Raw genomic sequence first — 8,592 nt, 5'->3', positions numbered from 1 at the left:
AGATTCAAACTGCTAACATTTTGGTTAGCAGCCATAACTCTTAACCACTACACTACCAGGGTTTCCTATATGTTGCAGAGGTAAATGTCAACTAAAATCTAAATTGATAAAATTGGCTTTCCCTGATAATTTATTTCATTTAAATTCTAGAAGAAAAATGTAAGTAATAAAAGCATAAATAAATACATGTCCCAAATTAAAAGGCTACCGGTTTCTTTTCATTTTCTTCCTATTTTACTGTTTATCACCCTTAGCACCAATTCTCTTTAAACCAAGAGATACATATATATATATATATATACATATATACATATATATATATATATATATGATATATACGTGTTCATTTTTAACTATCCAGTCCTGCTTGGTTGCTCTTTTTGAATTTTCTCATACTCTTTCCATTTTGAAATGTAGCAAGTTTTCTTCTCTCATTAATTTCTTTGCACATTTCCGTGATTTTTGTTTGTTTGTTTTGGTACTGTGCTCCTGGCTGTATAAACTATTCCATTCCCTATGGACTTGCTCTATAAGTCAGTCCCTTTTGTACCATGTTTAAGAAGCTCTTCTCTTTAGGATGATTGCTTCTCATTTGGTTAGTGAAGTGACACTAGGGGCATGAATCCATGTGATATTTAGCAAAGTGTGCAAGCATTATGGGAGCTCCTGGAAATGAGCTCTGAAAGTGTGAGAGCCATTACCAAGGTCTCTGTAATTGGCCATGGAGGGTGGGCTGGGCAGAAAGTTCACTGTGGGAGCAAGTAGGCTGCACTCATTTAGAAGTGGGGCACTTTCTGTCTCTTTTTAATGTTTAGATGAAGGTGGCTTTGAGAGGTATTGGGAGCAGTTTCCTACAAGCTTTCCACTTTTTCTTCCTCACTACCAACCCACCATACACACACTCTCACACAGCACAGTAAATACAAAGGAAGGACAGGAATTATCAAGAGTGTGTTCTGAAATTATTGGAGAAAGAAAAGAGAAGCTTAAGTATGGAGGAAAGAAGAAAATAGAATACAAATACATCCATTCTGCTCTAACAGTTTTATGAAGAGGTGCTGATTTGAGACACTGATAAAGTGTTTCAAGAGGTCATGGTTCTGGAAATTTATGGTTTGTTGTGGAAAAGGGTAGAAACAGCAGTAAAAAATACAAAGGTTAAAAACAAAGCATGGGTGAGGCAGGGCTAAGATGGCTAACTAATCAGAAGCTTCCACTGAACACTCTTGAAACAAAGACTCGGAAAAACAAGTGAATAGATTACATATATAACAATCTATGATCCCTGAACATAAAATGCAGAATTAAGGAATCGATCTGAGTGACAGGGGAACAAGAGACAGTGCAGAAGCAGCAAAGAGTTGCTGAGCCTGCACAGCACCTCAGCTCCGATTCCTTGGCACCATTCTTTGGTGCAGCGGTGGTGGCAGAGCTGATGGTAGTTTCCTGAGACACAGCAGCTTCAGCGAAAGAAGACAAGCAAAGTGGTGCATCCCTGATCATGTGGTGTGTCTACAGTGGGCTGGCCACAGGGTTAGGAAGCAGGTTTTTTTTTGTTGTTGTTGCTTCAGTGAAAGAAGGCAAATGAAGCACCAGCACCCCAACCACCTGCTGTGATGGCCGCAGGACTGGAGGTTTTATTTGGGACAAAGCTGCTTCAGCAAAAGAAGACAAGTGTGGGAAGCAGCCCTAACCCCCTGGGGCAATCTTGGCGGGGACACAGCCAGCACACACAGGCTACACAAGCCTCAGGAATCTGAGATAAAACAGCTATCTTGACACAAGATAAGTGTTTTTGTCTAATTTACCATGTGGATCTAATAGCTCCCTCTTCTGAAAGTACTCTCTCCTATCTATCTGATTACTCCCCGCTCTGCCCCAGCCAGCTTCATTAACAGTTGAATTCCGAGGGCCTGAGATAGAGCCTGCTGTGCCCTCTATGACCCATTCTCTTGGCCTGGGAGAAGGAGGAAATTAACAAACGGGGGAAAAATACTTTCCTGACTTCCCTAATCAGGAAGCTCAGAGCAGAAGTGGCTCCAGTCCAGGCATAAGTGATCCATGGACTTTGGCTTTCACCCCTACATGGATCCAGATAGCTATTATAATGCAAGGGCAAATCTGTTAGAGGTCTGACTGTAATTGTTTCAGCTGTGCAGTGGAGAGGCCAGTTTTGGAGGTCTGATACTGTTCTGCCTATTAAACAGAGCCCTCGCCTACCCACAGCAGGGACCTGAGGGCTGGAGTCTCCATCCACGCCACCCAGCCACCTGTGAAAGAAGTCCGAGGATAGTGGTGCCTACCAGTCTTTACAGGTATAAGCATTGGGTGCCTAAGGTACAGCTGCAGAGCCCACCCACCAGAGTGCTCTAGAGAACAGAGACACTCCTTCCTCTCTGACACTTGGAGGAAGGCTGTCAGCACCCTACACTCATCAGAGTGTGACCCCCTGCCACTACTAGAAACCAGTGCATACAACCATGACCACTACTCCTCTTAGATAGTATGTGAGAGCCTACACCACACACCAGGTGATCGACTATCAGGACACCTGAGCTGAATCTATACAAGAATAGTGAATGGACTCCTAGGTTCATATATCTGGTAACAGCTCCAGCCATCTGGTAACAGGACATTAGTGCTTCAAAGGCTCCAATAATTCAAGTTAGCTCATTCTAGTAGCCTATTTGTGTATATTGAAACAAAACAAAGCAAGAAGCTGGACACAGTGAGCGAACATAAAATAAATTATTACAATAACTTATAGATGGCTTGGAGACAGGAGTCGATATCAAGTCACATAAAGAAGCAGGCCTGATTGCTTCAACAAACTCCCAAAAGAGAGAATCAAGTACTATCCTGAATGAAGATATATTCCTGGAATTGTCAGATGTAGAACACAAAAGATTAATATACAGAACACTTCAAGACATCAGGAACGAGATCACGCAACAATCAGAAAAAGCCAAAGAACACACAGATAAAGCAGTTGAAGAAATTAAAAAAGATTACTCAAGAATGTAATGAAAAATTTAATAAGCTGCAAGAATCCATACAGAGACAGCATTCAGAAATTCAAAAGTTTAACAATAAAATTACAGAATTAGAAAACTCAATAGGAAGTCAGAGGAGCAGAATTGAGGAACTGGAATGCAGAATTGGGGTGATGAAGGATAGAGCACTTGGCACCAATATATTTGAAGAAAAATCAGATAAAAGAATTAAGAAAAAAAATGAAGAAACCCTAAGAATCATGTGGGATTCTACCAAGAATAACTTGTGAGTGATTGGAATACCAGAACAGCGTGGGATAACAGAAAACACAGAGAGAATTGTTGAAGATTTGTTGGCAGAAAGCTTCCCTGACATCGTGAAAGATAAAAGGATAGCTATCCAAGATGCACATCGAACCCCATACAAGGTAGATCCCAAAAGAAAGTCACCAAGACATATTACCATCAAACTTGCCAAAACCAAAGATAAAGAGAAAAATTTAAGAGCAGCCAGGGATAAGTGAAAAGTCACCTACAAAGGGGAATCAATAAGAATAAACTCGGACCACTCAGCAGAAACCATGCAGGCAAGAAGGCAATGGGATGACATATATAGAGCATTGAAGGAGAAAAATTGCCAGCCAAGAATCATATATCCTGCAAAACTTTCTCTCAAATATGAAGGCAAAATTAAGGCATTTACAGATAAACACAAACTTAGGGAATTTGCAAAAACCAAACCAAAACTACAAGAAATACTAAAGGGAATTCTCTGATTAGAAAACCAATAACATCAGATACCAGCATAACACTAGAACACAGAATAGAGGATCCAGATATCAACTCAGATAGGGAATCCACAAAAAATAAAATAAGATTTAAAAAAAAAAAAAAAGCTAAAAACAGGGAATCTATGATGTCAGTATGTAAAAGATGACAATAATCAATAAAGAGTGACTAATAAAGTAGGTATAGATGTTCCATATGGAGAGGAAATCAAGGCGATATAGGCAGATACAAGTTACATTTATAGTTAGAAAAATAGGGGTAAATATTAAGGTAACCACAAAGAAGGCTAATCTTAATCCCACACTTCAAAATAAAAACCAAGATAAACATAAAGACTCTGCAAAACAAATTGAACTACAATGAAAAAGAGGAACATGCAATTTAAAAAAACTTCTCACCGCAAAAAAGTGGAAAAATGAAACTGTCAACAACACACAAAAAAGGCATCAAAATGACAGCACTAAACTCACACCTATCTATAATCACGCTGAACGTAAATGGAGTAAATGCACCAATAAAGAGACAGAGAGTGGCAGAATGGATTAAAAAAACATAACCCAGCTATATGCTGCCTATAAGAGACACACCTTAGACTTAGAAACACAAACAAACTAAAACTCAAAGGATGGAAAAAAATATATCAAGCAAACAATAAAAAAAAGGCAGGAATGGCAATATCAATTTCTGAAAAAACAGACTTTAAAGTTAAACCCACCGCAAAGGTTAAGAAAAGACTCTATATAATGATTAAAGGGACAATATACCGGGAGGATATAACCATATTAAATATTTATGCATCCAATGACAGATACATAAAACAAACTCTAACAGCATTGAAAAGTGAGATAGCTCCACAGTCATAGAAGGAGACTTCAAAACACCACTTTTGGTGAAGGACAGGGCACCCAGAAAGAAGCTCAATAAAGACACGGAAGATCTAAATGCCACAATCAACCAACTTGACCTCATAGACATATACAGAACACTCCACCCAACAGCTGCAAAGTATACCTTCTTTTCTAATGCACATGCAACATTCTCTAGACTAGGCCACGTATTAGATCATAATGCAAGCCTTTGCAGAATTGAAAACTTTGAAATATTACAAAGCATCTTCTCTGACCATAAAGCCATAAAAGTAGAAATCAATAATAGAAAAAGCAGGGAAAGGAAATCAAACACTTGGAAACTGAAAAATACCCTACTCAAGAAAGACTGGGTTATAGAAGACATTAAGGATGGAATAAAGAAATTCATAGAATCCAATGAGAATGAAAACACTTCCTGTAAGAACGTTTGGGACACAGCAAAAGCAGTGCTTAGCGGTCAATTTATATCAATAAATGCACACATCCAAAAAGAAGAAAGGGCCAAAACCAAAGAATTATCCCTACAACTTGAATAAATAGAAAGAGAACAACAAAAGAAACCCTCAGGCACCGGAAGAAAGGAAATAATAAAAATTAGAGCAGAATTAAAAGAATTAGAGAACAGAAAAACAATTGAAAGAGTTAACAAGGCCAAAGCTGGTTCTTTGAAAAAATTAATAAAATTGATAAATCATTGGCCAGAATGACAAAAGAAAAATAGGAGAGAAAGCAAATACCCTGAATAAGAAATGAGATAGGCAACATCACAACTGACCCAACCGAAATTAAAAGAATCATATCAGATTAATATGAAAAAATATACTCTAAAAAATTTGAAAACATAGAGGAAATAGATGAATTCCTAGAAACACATTATCTACCTAAACTAACACAAACAGAGGTAGAACAACTAAATAGACCCATAACAAAAGAAGAGATTGAAAAAGTAATCCAAAAAATCCCAACCAAAAAAAAGACCTGGCCCAGATGACATCACTGCAGAGTTCTACCAAACTTTCAGAGAAGAGTTAACACCACTACTATTAACGCTATTTCAGAGCATAGAAAAGGACAGAATACTCCCAAACTCATTCTATGAAGCCAGCATGTCCCTGATACCAAAATCAGGTAAAGACCCCACAAAAAAGAAAATTACAAACCTATATCCCTGATGAACTTAGATACAAAAATCCTCAACAAAATTCTAGCCAATAGAATTCAACAACATATCAAAAAAATAATTCACCATGACCAAGTGGGATTCATACCATGTATGTAGGGATGGTTCAACATTAGAAAAACAATTAATATAATCTGTCATATAAATAAAACAAAAGACAAGAACCACATGATTTTATCAATTGATGCAGAAAAGGCATTTGACAAAATTCAACACTCATTCATGAAAAAAACTCTCAGCAAAATAGGAATAGAAGGAAAATTCCTCAACATCATAAAGGGCATTTATACAAAGCCAATAGCCAACATCATCCTAAATGGAGAGATTCTGAAAGCATTCCCCTTGAGAATGGGAACCAGACAAGGATGCCATTTATCACCATTCTTATTCAACATTTTGCTGGAAGTCCTAGCCAGAGCAATTAGGCTAGATAAAGAAATAATGGGCATCCAGATTGGCAAGGTAGAAGTAAAATTATCTCTGTTTGCAGATGACATGATCTTATACACAGAATACCTTAAAAAATCCTCAAGGAAGCTACTGAAACTAATAGAAGAGTTCAGCAGAGTATCAGGATATGAGATAAACATATAAAAATCAGTTTGAATCCACTACACCACCAAAAAGAACATCAAGGAGGAAATCACCAAATCAACACCGTTTACAGTAGCCCCCAGGAAGATAAAATAATTAGGAATAAATCTTACCAGAGATATAAAAGACCTATACAAAGAAAACTACAAGACACTACTGCAACAAACCAAAAGGGACCTACATAAGTGGAAAAACATACGTTGCTCATGGATATGAAAACTTAATATTGTAAAAACATCTAGTCTATGAAAAGCCATCTATATATACAATGCAATTCCGATCCAGATTCCAAGGACACTTTTTAATGAGATGGAGAAACAAATCACCAACTTAATATGGAAGGGAAAGAGGCCCCAGATAAGCAGAGCATTACTGAAAAAGAAGAACAAAGTGGAAGGCCTCAGTCTACCTGATTTTAGAACCTATTATACCGCCACGGTAGTCAAAATTGCCTGGTACTGATACAACAACAGGTTCATAGACCAATGGAACAGAATTGAGAATCCGGACATAAATCCATCCACATATGAGCAGTTGATATTTGACATAGCCCCGATGTCAGTTAAATGGGGAAAAGACAGTCTTTTTAACAAATGCTGCTGGCATAACTGGATATTCATCTTCAACAAAAAAAAAAAAAAAGGAAAGAAGATCCATACCTCACGCCATACAAAAAAGCTAACTCATAATGGATCAAAGACCTAAATACAAAATCTAAAACAATAAAGATCATGAAAGAAAGAATAAGGACAATGTTAGGAGTCCTAATACATGGCATAAACAGCACACAAAACATTATTAAAAATGCAACAGAGAAACCAGATAACTGGAAGCTCCTAAAAACAAAACACCTATGCTCTTCCAAAGGCTTCACCAAAAGAATAAAAAGACTACCTACAGACTGGGAAAAAGTTTTTAGCTATGTCATTTCCAATCAACACCTGATCTCTAAAATCTACATGATACTGGAGAAAACTCAACTACAAAAAGGCAACTCAATTAAAAAATGGGCCAAAGATATGCACAGGCACTTCACTAAAGAAGGCATTCAGGTAGCTAACAGATACATGAGGAAATGCTCACAATCATTAGCCATTAGAGAAACGTAAATCAAAACTACAATGAGATTCCATCTCACCCCAATGAGGCTGGCATTAATCCAAAAAACACAAAATAATAAATGTCGGGGAGCTTGTAGAGAGACTGGAACACTTATACACTGCTGGTGGGAATGTAAAATGGTACAACCACTTTGGAAATCGATTTAGCGCTTCCTTAAAAAACTAGAAATAGAACTACCATATGATCCAGCAATCCCACTTCTCGGAATATATCCTAGAGAAATCAGAGCCTTTACATGAAAAGATATACGCACACCCATGTTTATTGCAGCACTGTTTACAATAGCAAAAAGATGGAAGCAACCAAGGTGCCCATCAACGGATGAAATAATATAAATTATGATATATTCACACAATTCAATATTACACATCAATAAAGAACAATGATAAATCCATGAAACATTTCATCACGTGGAGGAATCTGGAAGACATTATGCTGAGTGAAATTTGTCAGTTGCAAAAGGACAAATATTATACAAGACCATTATTATAAGAACTGGAGAAATAGTTTAAACAGAGAAGAAAATATTCTTTGATGGTTAAGAGATAGGGGAGGGAGGGAGAAGGGTTTTCACTAATTGGGTAGTAGATAAGTTTTATTTTAGGTGAAGGGAAAGACAACACACAATACAGGAGAGATCAACGCAGCTGGACTTAACCAAAAGCAAAGAAGTTTCCTGAATAAACTGAATGCTTCGAAGTCCAGCGTAGAAGGGGCAGGGGGTTGGGGACCATGGTTTCAGGGGACATCTAAGTCAATTGGCATAATAAAATCTATTAAGAAAACATCTTGCACACCACTTTAGAAAGTGGCGTCAGGGGTCATAAACGCTAGCAAGCAGCCATCTGTGATGCATCAATTGGTCTCAACCCACCGGGAGCAAGGAAGACTGAAGAATACCAAAGACAGAAGGTAATTATGACCCCAAGAGACAGAAAGGAGCACATAAACCAGAAGAACTGAGATGGTGCCCGATCACAACTGATGACTGCCCTGACAGGGAATACAACAGGGAGCAGGAAAGCAATGGGATGCAGACCCCAAA

Source organism: Elephas maximus, chromosome 13 (genome assembly GCF_024166365.1).
Source record: "Elephas maximus indicus isolate mEleMax1 chromosome 13, mEleMax1 primary haplotype, whole genome shotgun sequence".
Taxonomy (NCBI): Eukaryota; Metazoa; Chordata; class Mammalia; order Proboscidea; family Elephantidae; genus Elephas; species Elephas maximus.
This window is presented reverse-complemented; position numbering follows the sequence as displayed.